This window comes from Manis pentadactyla, chromosome 3, assembly GCF_030020395.1.
Source record: "Manis pentadactyla isolate mManPen7 chromosome 3, mManPen7.hap1, whole genome shotgun sequence".
NCBI classification, from domain to species: domain Eukaryota; kingdom Metazoa; phylum Chordata; class Mammalia; order Pholidota; family Manidae; genus Manis; species Manis pentadactyla.
In genome coordinates this window covers 114,147,151-114,172,919 of record NC_080021.1, presented here as the reverse complement: position 1 = coordinate 114,172,919, position 25,769 = coordinate 114,147,151, and the positions used below count along the sequence as shown (strand labels likewise).

Genomic DNA, 25,769 nt, shown 5'->3' with positions numbered 1-25,769 from the left:
TGATCACTCTAGCAAGCTCAGAGAAGTGGAAGCATGCACCATTTGTCCTTTTGTGTCTGGTTTATTTCACTCAGCATAATGTCTTCAAGGTTTAACCCCTGGTAGAGTGTAAGTCAGAATTTCCTTCCATTTCATGGATAAATAATACTGCATTGTAGTAGAGACCACATTTTGTTTACCCATTCAGCCAAGGATGGGCACTTCAGTTGTTTCCATCATTTGGTTATTGTGAATAATGCTCCCATGAACACAGCTGTGCAAATATCCATCCAAGTCCTTGCTTCCAATTCTTTTGGGTATATAACCAAGGGTGGGATTGCTGGATTGGATGCAGTTATTTTTAAAATGTAACTATTCAAATCTATAATAAGAAAAGGTGGGCTGGCACACTCTTATCAGCAGAGTCAATGGACTTGAAATACACTCACACAAAGTCTCTCTACATGGGACTCTGTTAAAAATTTCAACAGTTTCAGGATCACTGACTCATAGGTAAAGAATCCCCTCACATTACTTCAGTCAGCTCAGTATATTTCTAATTCTGAATGAGTCAAATTTTCTCAGTGTGTGATTCAGTGAGTACAAATTAGGCATTTAAGAAGGTATACTCATACTTCTGGAAAAATAGCAAGGTCTTGCAACTGTGCCACTCATAATACCAAAATGGCCTAAAAAGTGAACATAACCCTTATAAGTTCCACTGTGTGATGTTTAGATTGTGCTAAAGAGCAAATGTGAGTTTTCTGCATCAGCTGTGGACAATTCTACACTTTAAGAGAGAAAAAGAAGCTGAAGGCCTCTGAAAAGTTTGTAGTGGGGCTAAGAGAAATATTTGTTTGATGGAAGCTGCCATGAGAATTTGCTCAATTTGCATTGTGGACAGAATCCAGACTTACATATAAATAAGCCCATAAAGACGGTGAGACTTGTTCCCTGACTGCTTGTCAATGCCACTATCTGCTTCTGCACAGTCTTCTCCTCCCACTTTACACCCCTCCATGGCAGAGAAATGGTAGCCCCAACCACATGCTATGTTGCTTGAGTGTTGAGTGCACATTGGGAGGGTCTCACAGTTAGACCAGGGTTTTGCTTTGAAGGAAATGTGTTGTCTTTGTAAGCTTTGAGAGAATTTGCAAGGTGTAAAACAAACATTAGGAGATCACCTTAATTATTCTGTCCTGTTTGAAGCAATAAACAGCTGCTGACGCTGACTTAAAACAGAAGACAAGCTAACACATCACAATCTCTTGAGGTCAATTTATTTGGATTATTCACTGAACTAATTATGAGCTAAAACAATAAACTTGAAGGTGTAAAGGAAAGGATAGTCTTTTCTTCTCTGCCTATGAGAGTCATGAATGTGCAAGACAGATGTGCAAGACAGATGTGCTGTAGCCAAGACTTGTGGTTTTTCTTCCCGGAGTTCTGCGGATTCTGCTCATGGGCTCAAAGGAGCTCAAGGGGACTTTCCCTGTACTCTGGCTGAGTGAGATTTTCAATTCTGGATAACACTTTCAATAATTTCCTCAGAAAGGGATTTCTCATTTATGCCCCTCAGGCAGAGGCTAGATGTTTCTAAGAAGGAATGAGGAATTCCTTATAAGTATTAGAAAAACCTCAATTTACTCCTCTTTTAAAAACAGCTTTATTGAGATTTAATTTATTTATACACAAGTAAAGGCAATATTTATTATGTGTAATTTCATGAGATTGGACATACACAAACGCCTGTATCCTAGCACCACAATCAAGGTAATAAAAGTATCCAATACCTTCTGAAGTTTCCTTGTGTCACTTTTGTGTATGTGTGCATGGTAAGAACACTTAACCTGAGAGCTACCCTCATCACAGATTTAAAGTGCACAATTCAGTATTGTTAACTATAGGCATTTGTATGGCAGATCTGAACTAAATCATGTAGCATAAATGAAACTTTATAGCCATCAAAAGTTTCCCTGCATCCCCTGCCAGCCATTGGCAAACACTATTGGTTTCTCTTCTCCTGTAAGTTTGACTATTTTAGATGACCTCATATAAGTGGAACCACACAGTATTTGTCCTTCTGTGACTGACTTATTTCACTTAGCAGAATGTCCTCTAGGAGAAAAGCTTCTATTTACTCTTAGATTTTCAGATGAAGTCCTGGCCCTTCTGTTCAGAATCAGGAGAATTAAATGAATGATTTCCCTATCATCAAAGAACACTTTAGTGTTCTAATTTCAATCAGCCTCCCCAGTCTTCTCTCCCACTATCCTCCTTCAAATATATTCTATATATACTCTGCACTCCCCTCCCCGGAGATAAAAACACATGTTGACTCAGATGTACAAATTTATGCAACTTTATTTCTATGTGTCTTTCCACTGATAGTTGAAAAATCTGACTTTGCCAATTGAAAGGGTCTAACTGCTTTATTTAGAATCATGCCTTTAGGTTAACCCCTGCATCTTGCAGAGTTTGCCACTCCTCAAATGCCCATCTTCCTTACTTCCTGCTGCACTGATGCCTGTGTATCCCTGGAGGCATCTGGGGAGCCCCAGGTGGGTTAAGTTTCCCTGTTTGTCTCATCACCTATCTGCCTCCGCACCGTCACACTGCAGGGAGCTGGGGTTCTCATGGTTAATGGGCATGTTGTGGGTGGCCACTGGCATGTGGCTGGTGTTTAGGGTGTTATGCTGGTGCCTGGAGTCATCCACAGACCTAGTCAAGATGTCCCCAACTCTACAGCTTCACTTGCGAACCTCTAGCCCCTTCTGGTGTCCAGGTCAGTCTTCTCAGTGCTGCCAGCCCTTCCCAGGAAGCTGGGACCGACTGGCTGCTTTCCCAGCACCAGCAGGTGGAAAGTGGGGACTTGAGAGGATGCCCTGAGCTCACCAATTTAGACATCTCCACAGCCAGCTTTGCTAGGGCACTTTCTGCTGTGGTGCTTTGCTGAGATGGAAATTCTCTGAGAGGGTCTACCCCCTACAGGCTATCTCTAATATTTTTTATTTCCCTCAAACTTCCAAGGAGGCCAAATGTTCACAGGCAACCTCTTTTCCTTCTCTTCCTTATCTTTCCAGACATCTCCTCCCAAAACAGAGGGGTTTTACTCTCTTCTGGGTGGCAGACACTTTTTCAAGTCATTTTCTCCTTCATCTATCTCTGAAGCCAACCCTCCACACTTTGGTTCTTTATATAAAAACTCTGGTCTAAGAAGTCTGAGAAAGCTTTCTCCCACTGTTTGAAAGTCTAATTTTTTGAGACTATTATTTATCAACAGTTGTTATTTTGGAAATGTAGCTTGAAACTCAAAGCTGAGCAAGGACTTTGTCCTGGGTAGCATTCAGTCTCCCTTCTTCTATAAAAAAAATAACTTCAGCTTCTTGGCTTAATGAAAGAAGGCTGCAGGGTTTTTAAAACAACCAACTAACCAGACAAACAAAAACACTGCCTCTGGTAATAATATTGAGGAAAACTACATCATATGTATTTCAAAATACTGCCCACTGTAATCTGCAAAATGACACTGTTTCTCTTCCCCAAATATGCTAGACTGTCCTGCTCTCACATCTTTGCTTTGCTTCCTTTACCACAAATACATCCAGGAATTCAGTTTTAACTTCATACTTGCTTGGCTGTTGCCTGACTTTTTACATTGGTTGATAAGCAGATTTCTCCTTTGATTCTACATGCATTACAGAAAAAATTAGCAATGAAGCCATGAAAAAGTCTTCTTACTGATGCTGGAACCGAATAGGCATGCCACACACTTTCTTCGGCAGCCACCTTATGCTTTCTCAACAAATTAAAAAAACAACATATTATATGTGGTAGATAGGAACTCTAACCTGATGTCAGATCCTAGTGGATAAAACTTCTCTGGTTTGTGGGGGTGACCTTATATACTACAATTTAGGTAAAATTGGCTGGAACTTGCATAAGGTGAAAAATTCAAACATTCTTCCATTATTTCTAGGAATTCTCAAGTGGGACATATTTTTTTCAAGTCACTGAATGGTTATGGACATTGCTTGTTTCCTCTAAATTTTCAGTTCTCTTGAGTCCTCACATCCCTTGCAACTATTCCCCTTTCCTTCCTCCCATCATCTCCTTGTGATTGCAGACATGCAACACAACCCCTTTTCTTTGATTCTGAAAAAATACCACTCATCTAAGGCAAATACAGACATTCTGGGGTTCAGGCAGGACTGAAGAAACCTATACTCTGTAACACCAACCTCAGCTCTGTCCTAGGCTGTCCTCATAGTCAGGAACCTCTCACTGATGTCACTTGCCTTTTTGGGCTCTTTCTCCCTTCTCCCAGCCCCTCTCCATCTCCAGCATCCCCCTTCCATGATACTATCCTCAGAGATTTAAATATTTCTGTATCACTTAGCTTTGATTGCTCACCAAACCATTCCAAACAACCAGCTGTTTCTGCTGCTCAGCAGTTTGGACTGGACTCAGCTGGGCACCTTCACGTGTCTGCTGTCAGCGGCAGGTTAGCTCTGTTTCCAGTGGCCAGGCTGGCATGTGTCTAGAGCCTCAGCTGGGACAAACTGGCTGACCTGAATCTGCCATGCAGTGTCTCGTCCTCCAGCAGGCTACCCAGCACCCGCTCACATGAAGGTTGCTCTGGGTCCCCAGAGAACAAGCAGAAGCACACAAGGCTTCTTGAACCCTAGAAACAACTGGTATATCATCTCTTCTGGCTGCATTCTGTTGGCCAGAGCAAGTCACTGGTCTCATGATGGCATAAGCTACAAAGTCACAGGGCAAAGCAGTGTGCCTATGGCAGGCTAGGGGTGGATTGGGGAGTAATTACAGCCATTTTGGTAAATAACTTACTATAGTTTCTTATTACTCTTACATAAAGCCATTTAATTCTCTCTGCCTCACTCTAAACCCATTCACGACAAATCCTAAGGACAACCTTTCCACAATCAAAATAATCCTTAAACTGTTTTTACAAAAAGACATTTGTCTCCTCTCAGAAGAACTTTATAGCCACCCCTTAAATTTCTGGGATTTTTTATTCCCAGGAATGCATGGAAATAATGTCAGTGTGTGAGTATATATATATATATATATATATATATATATATGCGTGGAATGGGGAGAGGAGTTGTAAAAAATGAAATTCATTGTTTTGGCCCTGAGTTTATGGTGGTAATATAATTTTTAATTTATAAAATGTGTTATTACATGAACACATCTCCCCAGGCAAGGGAAACAAAAGCGAAAATGAACAAGTGGGACTATATCAAACTAAAAAGCTTCTATACAGCAAAGGACACCATCAACAGAACAAAAAGACATCCTACAGTATGGGAGAATATATTCATAAATGACAGATCCGATAAAGGGTTGACATCCAAAATATGTAAAGAGCTCACACACCTCAACAGACAAAAAGCAAATAAGCCAATTAAAAAATGGGCAGAGGATATGAACAGACATTTCTCCAAAGAAGAAATTCAGATGGCCAACAGGCACATGAAAAGATGCTCCACATGGCTAATCATAAGAGAAATGCAAATTTAAACCACAATGAGGTATCACCTCAGACCAGTTAGGATGGCTACCATCCAAAAGACAAACAACAACAAATGTTGGTGAGGATGTGGAAAAAAGGGAACCCTCCTACACTGCTGGTGAGAATGTAAACTAGTTCAACCATTGTGGAAAGCAGTATGGAGGTTCCTTAAAAAGCTCAAAATAGAAATACCATTTGACCCAGGAATTCCACTCCTAGGAATTGACCCTAAGAATGCAGGAGCCCCATTTGAAAAAGACATCTGTACCCCTATGTTTATTGCAGCACTATTTACAATAGCCAAGATATGGAAACAAACTAAATGTCCATCAGTAGATGAATGGATAAAGAGAATGTGGTACATATACACAATGGAATATTATTCAGCCATAAGAAAACAAATCCTACCATTTGCAACAACATGGATGGAGCTAGAGGATATTATGCTCAGTGAAATAAGTCAGGTGGAGAAAGACAGGTATCAAATGATTTCACTCATCTGTGAACATGAGCATAAGAACAAAGAAAAAACTGAAGGAACAAAATAGCAGCAGACTCACAGAACCCAATAATGGATTAACAGTTACCAAAGGGAAAGGGACTGGGGAGGACGGGTGGGAAGGGAGGAATAAGGGGAATAAGGGGCATTATGATTAGCATGTATAATGTAGGGGGGAACATGGGAAAGGGAGTATAACACAGAGAAGACAAGTAGTGATTCTATAGCATCTTACTACACTGATGGACAGTGCCTGTAATGAGGTATGTGGTGGGGACTTGATAATGGGGGGAGTCTGGTAACCATAATGTTGCTCATGTAGTTGGACACTAATGATACTAAAATTTAAAAAAATGTATTATTACAGTGACTCTAAGCAAATAATATAAACACATATTTACATCTGCTTTATTTTATTTTATCCCACATAGAATGAGGACATGCATTCTAATACCCCAATGTGGTGATCAGACAGGTTTCTAACTACTCTGATATTTGCTGTAGAAAATGGGTCAACCACACACTGTGAAATAGATTTAAAGTGTCCTGGAGATAATTACTTAATACAAAATGTATCATAAGGCAAAGATCTTTTCTAATTCAATTTTCAATAACAGCAGAGTTAATAAGGAACTGAAAGAGAATTGAAACTTCTGTGAAAGTAATAAAAAAATAACATTCCTTTCCTAAGGAAAAGGAAAGAAGCTGATGAGGAAAAAATAATCAGTTCTGGGAAAGCAAATTTCAAAAAGTTTAGGGCACTGGCAAAAAAAAAAAGTCCTGATGGGAAGAAAGGAATCCAGAAGAGCTGGATGCTCTTTAAACAAACAATTTTGGCAGATGAACACACTATATGGGAAGTTCAGGACAGGGAGCAGCCAGCCAAACTGGCGAGGCAGAGCTGTGCAAGGTTCTGAAAAGCAAATCAGAGAACCAAGAAAAGATGTCCAGCCAGATCACCAAGGTTGAACAAAAACAAGGGGCACAAATGTGTAGAGACCACATCAAAAGAAAGATAACACAGCATAGGATAGATATAAAATATGCAGGAAGCAATTAATCAGCTGTATTAATGAAAACCAAGCTATTATTGACTATGTTACCATTGGGCTAAATAACCAGACCTGAATTTCATATATTTCTCTGCAAGCCTGCTGCCTGGCACCACAGTCAGCCTTGACTAAAATGCATTCGGCTGCAAATAACAGAAAGTTGCAAATACCAGAGAGCACAAAATGGCTTTTAAAACAAAGGGAACTTTTGGTTCATGTAACCAAAAGTCCAAAGTCAGTGATCTTCACACAAACTTTCATTAGCATTTGAATTCTATTTTTCTGAAATTGTCTTGGCTGTACCCTCTGCTGTATGTTGACTCTATTGTCAGCAGGGTTCCCTCACAATTGCAAAATGGCTGCAGCAATTTCAAAGGTCATATCCTCAAAAGCACACTGTTCAGAGGAGTGTCTCTTCCTCGAGGTGTAGAGCAAACTGTCTGGGCTTCATGCTGACTGAACTGACTCAGGTAATGACAACACAGACTGGCTTAGGCCTAGCTGTGTCCATCCCTGAAGACCAAGTAAGGCGATGGGTTTCTGCTGATTTCCTTGGGTCAAGTAGAGACTGGAACACCAGAGCTCCATCTTACCCAGACAACATGGCTGGGACTCCGTGGGGAGAACATACCGAGGAGGAAGCCAGTAAAATGCCTGCCTCGGAAAGTGTGGGTTATGAAAGGGTAGCAAGAATAGACTGTCTTTTCCTAGTCTGCTCTGGTTTGGGTGAATAAATGGCAAGTAATCAGAAACAGAACTATCATGTAGCAAACTGTGGCAGGTTAAAGAACATTCTTAGTGATAAGCCTTAGCCTGGATCTCTTTTACTTTGCCTTTAAAAAAAGCAACAGTTCCATGTATAAGAAAATGTGAAGAGCTGCTACACAGCCACCTACCTTCTAAGCTGTAATCGATAAATTGGTGGGGATGTGAGTCCGTATCTCACACTGGATCTTCCACGGAGTCAAACATTCTTGTGCTTACAGCTCACATCATATAACTGAAAACATTCCAATGCACATTAAGTTGTTTCACATGTAATTATCATCTCAATAAATTCTATTTTAATTTCAGTGATATTTAATCGGTGAGAATAAATGTGCATGAAACATTTTTATGCTCTTACCACTGATTTTTTGCTCTGTAAAGGATAATTTCAGCTTTTTCTCTATAACGACTAGTCTTGATGTATTTAAAATTTCTAGGAAAACATTTTTATTTTTTAGGGAAAATATTTAGAGTAAGCCTCTAAACCTCATCTGCAAAATAAGAATAATCACAGCAACTTCATCGGATGTCAAGAGGATTAAGCTAACATAAGAGAAGTAAGTACAACAGTGTCTGGCATGTCTAATACAACATTATATAAGACACTAATAGCATTTATATGTAATATGTCATTATATTACGTAATGGTAACATCATTATTACTGCATTTTACCTTTGTTCACTCAATCCTCATGCTAGACCCAGGGAGGCTGGTATTAGTTATTACCCTATTTACGGAGGAAACTGAGACACACAGATAATAAATAAGGCTATTGGTTTTCCAAGTATTGAAGTAGCAGAGCTTTTTCTTGATAAGTTATTGAGTAAAACCCACATCTTAAAATAACTTCAGAATTACTAATCTATTACTTTCCTTGAACTTTCTTTTACTACCACCCTGCCTTCTCAGCTGGAACACAAGAAATGCGTGAGTGAGAGACTCTCTCTCTCCTTCATTCATGGTCATTGCCATCCTACAGGGCTTTTATTTCCTAGACACCTTCTACCTTCCACTCTCTTCCTAGGTGATAGATCACCTAATCTTACAGTTAAGCTTAAATATCTAGCCTTAAAATTAGACTTAAATACAGCACTTAGTAAGAAGTCATTAATATTTATTGAAGGAATGAATGAATGAAACACAACATTGATTTATAAAGAAAAACAAATGACTTGCAAAAAAGGGAGAAACCCTAATTCTTTTTTTCTTCTTTTATTTATTTATTTATTTATTATGGACATATCTTTGATATACACTCTTCTGAAGGTTTTACAAGAAAAACAATGTGGCTACTGCATTCACCCATATCACTGAGTCCCACCCCCCATACCCCATTGCAGTCACTGTCCATTAGTGTAGTAAGATGCCACAGAGTCACCACTTGTCTTCTCTGTGCTACACTGTCTTCCCCGTGATCCCCCACACCATGTGTACTAATCATAATACCCCTCAATCCCTTTCTCCCTCCCTGCCCACCCACCCTCCCCCACCCCTTCCCTTTGGTAACCACTAGTCCCTTCTTGGAGTCTGTGAGTCTGCTGCTGTTTTGTTCCTTCAGTTTTGCTTCATTGTTATTCTCCACAAATGAGGGAAATTATTTGGTATTTGTCTTTGTCTGAGTTATTTCACTGAGCATAATATCCTCTAGCTTCATCCATGTTTGGGAGAAACCCTAATTCTTACACCACCACTCAAACAATGATTGGACTAAAGGAATGGAGAAATGAGAGAAAGCTGGGACTAGCTGTAGAGACTAGGAAAAGATGGCATTTGCATGTCAGCAACATAACAGAATTTCTGCTAAATATAATGGGAGTGGTAATCACCTAAAGGAAGTCTGAGAAAGTCACCTACAAATAGAATTTAACGAACTGCTTTCATCATCCAGCAGCATGTCTTAAATTTTTTTCTAGTGAATATCAATATTACCACTTCAATTGCTTATAAACATCTCATTATTTGTGTGCACAGTGATTTATTTCACTCTTACTAACATTCAGATTGCATCAATTTTTGCTGTTAGAAAATTGGCATTGGACATCAAGAATTTTTCTAATTTTTAAAGGCAACTGCTTGCAGAAAGAAAAAAGATGATAATCTTCAAAAATTACAAGGAAAAAAGCAAATAAAACCAAGTACATATAACAAGAAATTAAAAAGCAAAAGAAATTGCAAAGTAGTGGAAAACAGAAAAGAGGACAAAAGAGCAAATATATTATTAAATTAATGTGAATGGATGAAAGTACCTCTTAGGAGGTTAAAAAAAACCCTGTGTTTGAGTACAAAGCAACTCAACTTTATTGAGCTGGGTTCTTTTCTTCTCTCTGCTCTGAGAACATGTGTTGGTTTTTAGGCTTGTAGCAAGATGGGTGCCACAATTATAAGTATATACCAGAAACAGCAAAATTCAGGTAGAGATAAGAGACCTCTACCTTGTTCTTGCTCAGAAAAAAGGATGCTCCCCCACCTACCAGCACCCTTCATTTTGGCCAGCACTGCCAATGCTCACAGCCAATAGCTAATCAACTGGAAAACAGATGAACTCACTCCTAGACTGATCAAACCTTCACTTGAATCACTTAGCGATGTGAGAAAGAAGTGGCTACCTGAACAAAACTGAGGTTCTATTGGAAGTAAAAAGGAGAAACAGATTCTGGTTGGCCAACCGGTGATGATCACAGTACCAGATAAATACTGGCCAAAGGAAAGTTGATATATACCAAACAGACTTAAGCGCAAAAAAGAATTACTAAGAATCCAGAGTTGCTTGCTTTCTCCCTGTGGACACTGCTGAGTAAGCATCATTGAAGTCTCCCTCCCACTGCCAGCATGTCTAACTCAGAGTCTCCCAAAGGGTCCGAACAGCTGCGGAAGCTCTTCATTGGAGGTCTGAGCTTTGAAACCACTGATGGGGGTCTGAGGAGCCGTTCTGAGCAACGGGGAGTGCTCACGGGCTGTGGCAGTGAGACCCAAACACCAAGCTGTCCGCCCTCCCTGCTTCTGACCCATAGATAAGGGAGGAGACACGATGAGATATCGAAGATCCGAAAGGACCAGCCAGGGGACTCGAGGCTTAACAGCGCAAGAGTGGTGCTGAGAGGGCACCCCTCATATTTATTGAGCAAATAAATGTTAACAACAATAGAATTCAGTGTGGGGGACTTAATACACAATCATTAACTAACTCTAAACTTAATCCTCGGCAGTCCCCAGTCTCCTGGGGTGCGACATCTTACATGGTATTGAAACAATAGCAAGGGCAATTAGGTTACAGAAACAGTTTTGGTCTTGTTTGTTCTGTTCTTGATCATGTATCAGGAATTACAGGAAAAATAATCAAATCATATATGATTATACATTTGATTTCTATACTTGATTTATATATTAATCCCACATTTCCCCCTTATTTTTTTAATAAACTGTTTTAAGTAGTAGGTAGACATAATAAAGATTATAGCTTCTAATAGAAAGCTTTTTAACACAGTTTACCTTTTCATTAAAGATAATCTATATTTCAAATCTCATGATGTAAAATAAAGATGGGAAGTAGAGTTTAGTGTAGTAGGAAGGCAAGTGTAGGTGGTCAGGTCTGTGCCTATAGACTGGGTATTGATCCGAGCTAGACAAGGGCGACAAAACAGCCATGGGTGCAGAAGATTTCTCTCAAAACTGAGCGGTGCAGGGGCGGGGGTGAGGTTCTAAGCCTCACCTCTGATGACTCCCAATTTCTCACCTAATGGCCCCCCCGTGACTGTGCCTGTCTTAGGTTGTCTCTCCCTTGAGGAATGTTACCTGTCTCTGGCTAACCAGCCATCTTCTGGGGCCATACAGGGAGATGTAAAGTTAGAAAATGAGAGATAAGTAGTATTCTTTGAAAAGGTTAGCTTTTTACTTCTTTGTAGATTTATGCCCCGTGGCTTCTATGCCCAGCTCTGCCACTTCAATACTTGGAAAACCAATAGCTTTATAAAGAGGTATCTTTACCAGCTGGAAGGATTATGATACATGGTAATTTTAAGTATAAGGCACGAATTCTAGTAAAGGGCTATATTTAGGAAGGAAAAAGAAAAGCTATAGAAGTAGCAAACGGAAGAAAATATGAGAGGATTGATTATTTCTTTGATATAACTTCTTGTAGAGTAATGTAAGCATGTATAGGTTTTAACAAACTACTAATTAAATTACATACACACATTAACAGAACAGGAATACAGATACATAACAAAAGAAGACCTACAATTACCGGCCATATCCAATGAAACCAAGAAAACCAGTTAGGTAACCCAGGCAAATGTGGGATTCATATATAAACTAAGTATAGAAATCAAATGTATAATCATATATGACTTGATTACTTTTCCTATAATTCCTGATACATGATCAAGAACAGAATAAACAACACCAAAAGTTTCTGTGACATAACTACCCTTGCTATTGCTTCAATAAGTAAGATGTTGCACCCCAGGAGACTGGAGACTGCCGAGGATTAAGTTTAGAGTTAGTTAATGATTCTGTATTAAGTCCCCCACACAGAATTCTACGGTTGTTTTAGAAAAAGAAATATTCAGAAAAATGCACTTCCATAGCTGATCATCCATCACTCTTTAAAAGATCAAAAGTAAGGATATGTAAAGCATACATTAGTCATTGGTTTGCAGTTAATTTTATCATATCAGGGACTGGAAAGCTCAATTACCAAAAGTTGACTTACACAAACCCTTACTTTTATTAATTTACTTTACACCCCACTCTCCCACAGGATTGCTCTGTCAATATGATGGTTGGCTAGAATGGATATTTTTACAGTATCAAACTAAACCCTCATTACAACCTTACATCAACAAAGTAGCCTCCATTATTCTCAAAGGACGACAGAGATTAAGACAGACGATTGGTCAAGATCCTCACTCCATTATTCTTCCATTGTCTAAACAAAATACTGTACAAGTGAGATTAAAGATGGTGGCATGAGAGGTGAGACAGAGGCTTCCTACTAAAACTGGATAAAATTCGAAAATATAGTTGATGTAACTAATCCTGAGAGAGCAACAGGAAAGCGGACTGCGCCAGACTACATACACCTGGACAAAAAGAGCAGACCTCACGGAACTGGGTAATGTACCAAAGCTGTGGCCCGGTGGGACCCAAGCCCTTCCCCCACCCCAGCTCACCAGTGGGAGGAAGAGAAACAGAGCAGAGAGGGAGTAGAAGGCCTGGGAATGCTGAATGCCTAGTTCCGGAGATCTGCTCTGGGAGCACAAACCTACATTTCATGATGCTTTCATGATACTTGCGTGATTATGGGATTGGAAAGCTAATACAGGCAGAATTCCTGAAGACACTGAGATCCCAACCACTTGTGGAAAGCAGGGATCTATATCCGGCTGCTCTGGGACAAAAGCTTATAACTGCGTGCTTGGCCCACTGGATTAGGCAGTGGATGGAGACAGGCATAGCAGCTGGGAAGCTGGAAACAGCTCTTTCCTCCCCCCAGGCACCAATACCGCCCCCCTGTGACACCCGATATTGCTTCAGGGGCTGAGCAGCTCCAAAGAGTACAGCTTCTGGGCACTAGAGGGCGCCATATACAAATATGAAACACCAAAGGAACCTGGTACAGAGTAAAATTAATATAACTCCAGAGTAAGATTTAAATGCATGGACCTTATGACTTTTCCTGAAAGGGAGTTCAAAATAAAAATCATCAGCATGCTAATGGAAGTATGGAAAGATATCCAAGAATTCAGGAATGAATTCTGGTCAGAGATCCAATCATTGAAGAGCACAATGGAGGGTATTAAAAGCAGAATGGATGTGGTGGAGGAGATGAGAAATGAAATAGAAACTAGAGAAGAGGAATAGAAAGAAGCTGAGGAACAGAGAGAAAAAAGGATCTCTAAGAATGAAAGAACATTGAGAGAACTATGTGACCAATCCAAATATACCAATATTCGCATTATAGGGATACCAGAAGAAGAAAAGAGAGAGAGAAAGGGATACAAAGTGTCTTTGAGGAGGTAATTGCTGAAGACTTCCCCAATCTGGGGAAGGAGATAGTCTTTCAGGCCATAGAGATCCAAGATCTCCCAACACAAGGGACCCAAGGAAGACAACTCCAAGACATATAGGAATAAAATTGGCAAAGATCAAGGATAAGGACAGAATATTAAATGCAGCCAGAGAGAGAAATAAGATCACATACAAAGGAGAGCCTATCAGGCTAACATCAGACTTCTCAGCAGAAACCTTACAGGCCAGAAGGGAGTGGCATGATGTATTTAATGCAATGAAGCAGAGGGCATGGAAACAAGATTACTTTATCTGGTGAGATTATCATTTAAATTTGAAGGTGGGATTAAACAATTTCCAGATAAGCAAAAGCTGAGAGAATTTACCTCCCACAAACAATGTCTACAATCTATTTTGGAGGGACTGCTATAGATGGAAGTGATGGAAGTGTTCCTAAGGTTTTAATAGCTGTCACCAGAGGTAATAAAACCACAGTAAAGAAAGTAGAACAGCTAATTTCTAAGCAAATGCAAAATTAAATTAAATATCCCCAAAGTCAATCAAGGGATAGACAAAGAATACAGAATATGATAGCTAATATATAAAGAATGGAGGAGGAAGAAAAAGGAGGAGAAAAGAAAAGAACCTTTAGATTGTGTTTCTAACAGCATATTAAGTGAGTTAAGTTAGACTTTTAGGTAGTAAGGAAGTTACCCTTGAACTTTTGGTAACCACGAATCTAAAGCCTGCAATGGCAATAAGTACATACCCATCGATAATCACTCTAAATGTAAATGGACTGAATGCACCAATCAAAGGACATAGAATCACTGAATGGATAAAAGAATAAGACCCATCTATATGCTACCTACAAGAGACTTACTTTGAACCCAAAGACGTAAACAGACTAAAAGTAAAGGGATGGAAAAAGATATTTCATGCAACTAACAGAGAGAAAAAAGCAGGAGTTGCAGTACTTGTATCAGACAAAATAGACTTCAAAACAAAGAAAGTAACAAGAGACAAAGAAGGACATTACAAAATGATAAAGGGGTTAATCCAACAAGAAAATATAACCATTATAAATATCTATGCTCCCAACACAGGAGCACCCACATATGTGAAACAAATACTAACTGAATTAAAAGGGGAAATAGAATGCAGTGCATTCATTCTAGGAGACTTCAACACTCCACTCACTCCAAAGGACAGATCAACTAGACAGAAGATAAGTAAGGAGACAGAGGCACTGAACAACACACTAAAACAGATGGACCTAACAGACATCTACAGAACTCTACACCCAAAGGCAACAGAATACACATTCTTTTAAAGTGCACATGGAACATTTTCAAGAATAGATCATATACTAGGCCACAAAAAGAGCCTCAGTAAATTCACAAAGATTGAAATTGTACCAACCAGTTTCTCAGACCACAAAGGTATGAAACTAGAAATAAATAATGCACAGAAAATTGAAAAATCCCACAAACACATGGAGGCTTCACAACATACTCCTAGATAACAAATGGATAAATGACCAAATCAAAACAGATCAAGCAAAATATGGACACAAATGACAACAATAATTCATCACTGCAAAATCTATGGGACGCAGCCAAGGCTGTGCTTAGAGGAAAGTATATTGCAATACAGGCCTACATCATGAAAGAAGAACCACATATAAGCAGTCTAAACTGATAATTAATGAAACTAGAAAAAGAAGAACAAATGAGGCCCAAAGTCAGTAGAAGGAGGGACATAATAAAGATTAGAGCAGAAATAAATAAAACTGAGAAGAATAAAACAATAGTAAGAATCGATGAAAGCAAGAGCTGATTCTCTGAGAAAATAAACAAAATAGATAAACCCCTAGCAAGACTTACCAAGAAAAAAAGAGAGTTTACTCACATAAACAGAATCAGAAAAGAGACAAGAAAAATCACTATGGACAGCACAGAAATACAAAGAATTATTAGAGAATACTATGAAGAATTATATGCTAACAGACTGGATAACCTGGAAGAAATGGACAACTTTCTAGAAAAATACAACCTTCCAAGGCTGACTGAGGAAGAAACAGAAAATCTGAACACACCAATTACCAGCAATGAAATTGAACAGGTATTCAAAAACCTACCTAAGAACAAACCTCTTGGACCAGATGGTTTCACTGCTGAATTTTATCAAACATTTAGTGAAGACATAATACCCATTCTCCTTAAAGATTTCCAAAAAATAGAAGAGGAGGGAATACTACCAAACTCATTCTATGAGGCCAGCATCACTCTAATACCAACCCAGGCAAAGACACCACAGAAAAATAAAATTACAGACCAATATACCTGATGAACATAGATGCAAAAATACTCAACAAAATATTAGCAAACTGAATTCAAAAATACATCAAAAAGATCATCCATCATGATCAAGATGCCAGGGATGCAAGGATAGCACAACATTTGAAAATCGACCAATATCATCCACCACATCAAGAAAAAGAAAGACAAAAACCACATGATCATCTCCATAGATGCTGAAAAAGCACTTGACAAAATTCAACATCCATTCATGATAAAAATTCTCAACAAAATGGGTACAGAGGGCAAGCACCTCAACATAATAAAGGCCATATACGACAAACCCACAGCCAACATTATACTTAACAGCAAGAAGCTGAAAGCTTTTCCTTTAAGATCAATAACAAACAAGGATGCCCACTCTCCCCACTCTTCTATTCAACATAGTACTGGATGTCATGGCCACTGCAATCAGACAACACAAACAAATAAAATGCATCCAGATTGCCAAGCAAGAAGTTAAACTGTCCCTGTTTGCAGATGATATGATGTTGTACATAAAAAACCCTAAAGAGTCCATTCCAAAACTACTAGATCTACTGAATTCAGCAAAGTTGCAGGATACAATATTAATACACAGAAATCTGTGGCATTCCTATACACCAATGATGAACTAGCAGAGAGAAATGAGGAACACAATTCCATTCTCAATTGCATCAAAAAGAATAAAATACCTAGGAATAAACCTAACCAAGGAAGTGAAAGACCTATACACTGAAAACTACAAGACACTTATGAGGGAAATTTAAAAAGATACCAATAAATGGAAACACATCCCATGCTCATGGATAGGAAGAATTAATATTGTCAAAATGGCCATCCTGCCTAAAGCAATCTATAGATTCAATGCAATTCCTATTAAAATACCAACAGCATTCTTCAATGAACTATAGAAAATTATCCTAAAATTCATATGGAACCACAAAAGACCTTGAATAGCCAAAGCAATCCTGAGAAGGAAGAATAAAGCAAGGGGAATTACACTCCCCAACTTCAAGCTCTACTACAAAGCCACAGTAATCAAGACAATTTGGTACTGGCACAAGAACAGACCCACAGACCAATGGAACAGACTAGAGAGCCCTGATGTAAACCCAACCAAATATACTCAATTAATATATGATAAAGGAGCCATGGACATACAATGGGGAAATGACAGCCTCTTCAACAGCTGGTGTTGGCAAAACTGGACAGCTACATGCAAGAGAATGAAACTGGATTATTGTTTAACTGCATACACAAAAGTAAACTTGAAATGGATTAAAGACTTGATTGTAAGTCATGAAACCATAAAACTCTCAAAAGACAACATAGGCAAACATCTCCTGAATATAAGTATGAGCAACTTCTTCCTGAGCCCATCTCCTCGAGAAAGGGAAACAAAAGCAAAAATGAACTCATGCGACTACATCAAACTAAAAAGTTTTGTATGGCAAAGGACATCATCAACAAAACAAAAAGGCATCCTACCGTATGGGAGAATATATTTGTAAATGACATATCTGACAAGGGGTTATCATCCAAAATATATAAAGAACTTACATGCCTCAACACCCAAAAAGCAAATAACCCGATTAGCAAATGGGCAGAGAATATGTAAAGACAGTTCTCCAAAGAAGAAATTCAGATGGCCAACACACACATGAAAAGATGCTCCACATCACTAATCATCAGGGAGATGTAAATTACAACTGCAATGAGATATCACCTCACACCAGTAAGGATGGCCAGCATTGAAAAGACTAAGAACAACAAATGCTGGCGAGGATGCGGAGAAAGGAGAACCATCTTACATAGCTGGTGGGAATGTAAGCTAGTTCAACCTCTGTGGAAGCAATATGGAGGTTCCTCAAAAAACTAAAACTAAAAATACCATTTGTAAGCCAGGCTGAGAAAGACAAATGCCAGTGATTTCCCTCATTTGTGGAGCATAACAATGAAGCAAAATTGAAGGAACAAAATAGCAGCAGACTCAGAAACTCCAAGAATGAACTAGTCATTACCAAAGGGGAGGGGTGTGGGAGGGTGGGTGGAGAGGGAGGGAGAAGAGGATTGAGGGGTATTATGTTTAGTAAACATAGTGTGGGGGATCACAGGGAGAATACACAGAAATCTGTGGCATTCCTATACACCAACGATGAACTAGCAAGGAGAGAAATGAGGAACACAATTCTATTCTCAATTGCATCAAAAAGAATAAAATACCTAGGAATAAACCTAACCAAGGAAGTGAAAGACCTATACACTGTAGCACAGAGAAGGCACACAGTGGATCTGTGGCACCTTACTACATTGATGGACAATGACTGCATTGGGGTATGGCTAGGGACTTGATAATTTGGGTAATGTAGTAACCACATTGTTTTTTCATGTGAAACCTTCATAAGAGTGTATATTAATCATATATTAATAAAAAATATATTGTACAAGTATTTCAAGAAAATACTCATTGGCAAATTGCACTTTCTGATTTTTTAGGAAAAATTTTTTAGGACTGTCATTACCCTAAGAATAAATTATTTCCCTTTTTTCAGTGCCATCAATGGATCCTTCCTCAAAAAACTTCTCTGAATCCATTATTAAATACTGTTACCTCTTTTACAGATGGTACAAAATCTTTTAAAGCAGCCTATACAAGTTGTTCTGGTTTGTCAAAAACTTTTCAAACGTCTTTTAGTTCTGCACAACAAAATGAATTATACGCTGTATTGCAAGCTCTGCAAGGTTTTCCAGGTCCTCTCAAAATTGTTACTGGCTCTGCTTTGCTGCCTTTTCTGCTCCTCTATTAGAAACTGTGGTGTTGGGCACCATACCATCCCTTATTAACAGTTTATTTTCTCAGTTACAGGCATGTATCCATCAGCGTCTACACCCCTTCTTTATTACTCATATACGATCACACTCTAATCTACCAGGTCCTTTATCATGTTATAATGATAAACTAGACAAGCTTGTTTCCTTAGTTAATCACTCATCAACTCAATGCTATGATAACCTGACTCATGCTCCCTTCTTTACTTTACAAAAACGTTTTTCTCTCTCTGCATCAGAAGCTCAGAATATTTTAAATTCTTGTCCAACCTGTTCTCAAATTAATTCTCCTCATTTCCAAGCTGGAACTGCTCCCAGGGGAAAATGTTCCAACACCCTATGGCAAATGGATGTTACTATTGTTCCTGAATTTGGAACTCTCAAACATGTTCATGTTTCCATTGACACTTATTCTTCTGCTTCATGGGCCATGGCATGAGCAGGAGAACAATCTCATCATGTTATTACTCATCTTTTAAAAGCGTTTGCAGTACTGAGTGTTCCTGCCACCATAAAAACTGACAACGCTCCAGTTTACCTTTCTTCTCTGCTAAGAAAACTCTTTCAGTTATATAATATCACTCATAAAAGAGGCATTCCTTATAATTCTACATGTCAAGCTCTAATTGAACGCTGTCATCTTACTCTTAAGCATTGTTTATTAAAACAAAAAGGGGGATCACTCCCCGATATGATAAAATTAACTGCAAACCAATGACTAATGCATGCTTTACATATCCTTAATTTTGATCTTTTAAAGAGTGATGGACAACCAGCTATGGAAGTGCATTTTTCTGAAAATATTTCTTTTTCTAAAACAAGAATAGAATTCTGTGCTGGAGACTTAATACATAATCATTAACTAACTCTAAACTTAATCCTCAGAGTCTCCAGTCTCCTGGGGCGCGACGTCTTACATGGTATTGAAACAATAGCAAGGGCAGTTAGGTCACAGAAACTGTTATGGTCTTGTTTGTTCTGTTCTTGATCACATATCAGGAATTAGAGGAAAAATAATCAAGTCATATACGATTATACATTTGATTTCTATACTTGATTTCTATATGAATCCCACACCAAGCGCTCCAGAGGCCTTGGCTCTGTCACTAGTGCCACTGCGGGGGAGGTGAGCGCAGCCATGGATGTGAGGCCACACAAGGTGGATGGAAGAGTTGCAGAACTAAAGACAGCTACCTCAGAGAAGAGCCTCAAAGGCCTGGTGCCCACTTAACTGTGAAGAAGTTTTTTTTGGTGGCATTAAAGGAGACACTGAAGAACATCACCTAAGGACTATTTCAAACAATATGGGAAAACTGAAGTGATTAAAATCATGACTGACTGAAGCAGTGGCAAGAGAGGCTTTGCTTTTCTACCTTTGATGACCATGACTCCATAGACAAGATTGTTATTCAGAAATACCACAGTGAAGGGCCACAACTGTGAAGTAAGGAAAGCCATATTTGACCAAGAGATGGCTAGTGCTTCCTCCAGCCGAAGAGGTCAGAAGGGTTGTGGCAACTCTGGTGGGGGTCATGGAGGTAGTTTTAGTGGGAACAACAACTAGGGTCATGGAGGAAACTTCAGTGGTTGAGGTGGCTTTGGGCACAGCCAAGGTGGTGGGGGATATGGTGGCAGTGGAGACAACTGTAATGGATTTGGTGATGATGGAAGCAATTCTGAAGGTGGCAGAAGCTACAGTGAGTTCGGCAATCACAACAATCAATCTTCAAATTTTGGACCCATGAAAGAAGGAAGCTTCAGAGGCAGAAGCTCAGGCCCGTATGGTAAGAGGGAAGCCAATACTTTGCCAAACCAGGAAACCAAGGTGACTATGGTGGGTCCAGCAGCAGCAGTAGTTAGGGAAGTGGCAGGAGGTTTTAATTATTGCCAGGGAACAAGGCTTAGCAGGAGAGAGAGCCAAAGAAGTGACAGGGAAGCTACAGGTTACAACACATTTGTGAACAAAGCCAAGCACAGTGGTGGCAGGGTCTAGTGACTGCAAAGAAGAAATTTTTTAGACAATATGCATGTGCATGGGCAAAAAACTCAGGACTGTGTTTGTAACTAACTGTTTAACGGGTTATTTTAGTTTCTGTTCTGTGGAAAGTGTAAAGCATTCCAACAAAGAACTTTAATATATATATATATATATACATATATATATATATATATGTATTTTTTTGCACCCATGCTATTGTTTGCTAAATGTAATAGTCTGATCATGATGCTGAATAAATGTGTCTTTTTAAAATGTGCTATGTAAAGTTAGTCTACTCTAAAGCCATTTTGGTAAACTACCCCAACAGTAGTTTCAGGGTGATGTCAGGTTCCATTCAAAATTTATTTACAACCTGCTTGGACACAGAAGCCATGATCTCTAGAAATCTTGATGTAGTTTAACAGACTTATGATGTTGTGACATGGAGTTCCATTAAAAGGATCACCCAAGCAAAGTCATGGAGTTTATTTGGCTATTAATATGATTGTTGGCACATCTTATGCAATATATCTAAATTGAATTACAGTACCAGATAAAATTAGAGATGGGAATGAAGCTTGTGTATCATCCAGTTGTCATGTGTAATGAATAAACAATTTAATATTCTCTTGGGAAAAATATCAAGAGTTGCTTTACTTCATGATAAATTCACCAAAAGTTCTGATGCTCATAAATCTAAAAACATAACTTCAAAATATGAGAGGATTCAAGATGGCAGCATGAGAGGTGAGACAGAGAACTCCTCCCAAAACCACATATATTATGAAAATATAGTTAATATAATGAATCCTAAAAAGAGCAACAGGAAAGAAGGCTGCATCAGACTGCATACACCTGGAGAACAGAGCAGACCTCATGAAACAGTGTAACATACCAAAGCCTTGATCCAGCGGGACCCAAGACCTTCCCCCTCCCTAGTCACTGGGAGGAGGAAGAGAAATGGAGTGGGGAGCAGGTGGAAGCCTAGAACTGTTGAACACCAAGCCCTAGAGATCTGCTATGGGAGCACAAACCTACATTGCATGGTGCTCTGGAGATCAGTGGAGTTGGAAAGCTAAGACAGGCAAAATACTCGAGGAGACTGAGATTCCAGCTGTTTATGGAGGACAGGGATCCACATCTGGCTGCTCTGGGACAAAGGAAAGGTGGGTGGTCTGAGAGGCTTCCTAGCATCGAGAGGGCTGCTGAAAGGCTGGGGTTGGCAAGGAGCTTGCTGTGCTGGAGAAGGGATAGGTGGACTAGGTTGTCTGGGTGCACTCTGCCCAGCAGGTTGGGAACTTTCAGGAGCTTCAGATGCTCCATCCTCCTAGCTGCCTACTCAGCTCCAAGGCTCCTCACTATAATATGCAGCCTGCTGCGCCTTCCTACTGGCCTGCTAACACCAACTTGCAAACTGGCAGTCCCTGTCCAGGCATCAGGCAAGTCAGAGGGAAGCCCCACATATGGCAGCTACAGACGCAAAGCACAGAGGCTTAAACTTGGGTGCTGGCCCACTAGTTCTGACAGTAGAGAAAGGCACTGCAGCTGGGAAGCAGGAAAAAGCTCTTTCCTCCCCTCAGGCACAAGCGCCACTCCCCTGCGATCCCCGACACAACTCCAGGGGATGAGCAGCTCCAGAGACTACAGCTTCTGGGCACTAGAGGGCACCACATACAAATATGAAACATCAAAGGAAACTGGTTCAAACAAAAATCTCGCAAACACCAGAAAAAGGGCAAAATGAAACTGAACTCACCAACCCTCCTGAAAGAGAGTTCAAAATAAAAATCATAAACATGCTCATGGAGGTACAGAATAACTCAGGGACGAATTTAGGACATATATTCAATCATTAAGAAATTCCATATCTGCAATGAAACATATAATTGAGGGATTTGAAAGCAGATTAGATGTAGTAGAAGAGATGGTAAATGGAATAGAAATTAGAGAAGAGGAATATAAAGAAGCTGAGGCACAGAGAGAAAAAAGGATCTCTAAGAATGAAAGAATATTGAGGGAATAGCATGACCAAACCAAATGGAACAATATTTGCATTATACGGGTACCAGAAGAAGAAGAGAGAGAGAAATGGATAGAAAGTGTCTTTGAAGAGGTAATTGCTGAAAACTTCCCCAATCTGGGGAAGGAGATATTCTCTCAGGTCATAGAGGTGCACAGATCTCCCAACATAAGGGACCCAAGGAAGACAACACCACAACATACAATAATTAAAATGGCAAAGATCAAGGATAAGGACAGACTTTTAAAAGCAGCTAGAGAGAGAAAAAAGATCACATATAAAGGGAAACACATCAGGCTACCATCAGACTTCTCAACAGAAACCTTACAGGCCAGAAGGGAGTGGCATGATATATTTAATGCAATGAAATATAAGGGCCTTGAATCAAGAATACTATATCCGGCAAGGTTATCATTTAAATTTGAAGGAGGGATGAAACAGTTTTCAGATAAGCAAAAGCTGAGAGAATTTACCTCCCACAAACCATCTCTACAGTACATATTGGAGGGACTGCTATGCATGGTAGTATTTCTAAGGCTAAACAACTGTCACCAGGGGAAATAAAACCACAGTAAAGTAAAGCAATTAATTATGAAGCAGATACAAAATCAAATTAACTACCCCCAAAGTCAATCAAGGGATAGACAAAGAGTACAGAATATGATACCTACTATATAAAGAATGGAGGAAGAAGAAAAAGAAGGGAAAAAAAAGAACCTTGGGGTTGTGTTTGTAATAGCATACTAAGTGAGTTAAATTAGACTGTTAGATAGTAAGGGAATTACCCTTGAACCTTTGACAACCATGAATCTAAAGCCTGCAACAGCAATAAGTACATACCTATTGATAATTACCCTAAATGTAAATGGTCTGAATGCACCATTTACGTAGAGTCACTGAATGGATAAAAGAACAAGACACATCTATATGCTGCCTACAAGAGACTCACATCAAACACAAAGACACATACAGACTGAAAGTAAAGGAATGGAAAAAGATATTTCATGCAACTAATAGGGAGAACAAAGCAGGAGTTGCAGTACTTGTATCCAACAAAATGGACTTCAAAACAAAGAAAGTAGCATGAGACAAAGAAGGACATTACATAATGATAAAGGGTTCAGTCCAACAACAGGATATACTTATTATAAATATCTATGCACCAAACACAGGATCACCTAATATGTGAAACAAATACTAACAAAATTAAGGAGGGAAATACAGTGCAATGCATTTATTTTAGGAGATTTCAACACACCACTCACTCCAAAGGACAGATCAATGAGACAGAAAATAGTAAGGAGACAGAGGCACTGAACAACACATTAGAACAGATGGACTTAACAGATATCTACAGAACATTCCATCCAAAAGAAGCAGAATACACATTCTTCTCAAGTGCACATGGAACATTTTCAAGAATAGATCATATACTAGGCCACAAAAAGAGCCTCAGTAAATTCAAAAAGACAGAAATTGTACCAACCAGCTTCTCAGATCACAAAGGTATGAGACTAGAAATAAATTGCACAAAGAAAATGAAAAAGCCCACAAACACACAGAGGCTTAATAACATGCTTCTAAATAATCAATGGATCAATGACCAAATAAAAATAGAGATCAAGCAATATATGGAGACAAATGACAACAATAATTCAACACCGCAAAATCTGTGGGATGCAGCAAAGGCCATGTTAAGAGGGAAGTATGTTGCAATACAGGGCTACCTCAGGAAAGAAGAACAATCCCATATGAACAGTCTAAACACATAATTAATGAATCTAGAAAACAAAGAACAAATGAGGCCAAAAGTCAGTAGAAGGAGGGACATAATAAAGATTAGAGCATGAATAAATAAAATCAAGAATAAAACAATAGAAAGAATCACTGGAAGTAGGAGCTGATTCCTTGAAAAAATAAACAAAATAGATAAACCCCTATCCAGAACTATAAGGGAAAAAAGAGAGTCTACACACATAAACAGAATCAGAAATGAGAAAGGAAAAATCACTATGTACACCACAGAAATACAAAGAATTATGAGACAATACTATGAAAAATTATATGCTAACAAACTAGATAACCTAGAAGAAATATAGAACTTTCTAGAAAAATACAACTTTCCACGGCTGACCCACGAAGAAACAGAAAATCTGAATGGACCAATTACCAGCAATGAAATTGAATTGGTGATCATAAACTACCTAAGAACAAAACCTCTGTACCAGATGGTTTCACTGCTGAATTTTATCAAACGTTTAGTGAAGACTTAATACCCATCCTCCCTAAAGTTTTCCAAAAGGCAGAAGAGGAGGGAATACTAATAAACTCATTCTATGAGGCCAGCATCACTCTAATACCAAAATCAGGCAAAGACACCACAAAAAAGGAAAATTACAGACCAATATACCTGATGAACATAGATGCAAAAATACTCAACAAAATATTAGCAGACCAAATTCAAATATACATCAAAAAGATCATCCATCATGATCAAGTAGGGTTTATTCCAGAGATGCAAGTATGGTACAACATTTGAAAATCCATCAACATCATCCACCACATCAAAAAAAGAAGGACAAAAACCACATGATCATCTCTATAGATGCTGAAAAAGCATTCAACAAAATTCAACATCTATACGTGATAAAAACTCTCAACAAAATGGGTATAGAGGGCAGTACCTCAACATAATAAAGGCCATATATGACAAACCCACAGCCAACATTATACTTAACAGTGAGAAGCTGAAA

The 25,769-nt window shown here is 39.0% G+C and overlaps 1 long non-coding RNA gene and 1 pseudogene across 5 annotated transcripts in view; one reads left to right on the top strand and one right to left on the bottom strand.

The window, feature by feature from the left end:
* The window catches only part of LOC130682932 (uncharacterized), a 109,260-nt gene that overhangs the window by 40,485 nt on the left and 43,006 nt on the right, over window positions 1-25,769 (bottom strand). The gene's annotated exons all lie outside the window — the stretch shown is intronic.
* On the top strand, window positions 9,563-21,109 carry LOC118925911 (heterogeneous nuclear ribonucleoprotein A1-like 3; annotated as a pseudogene).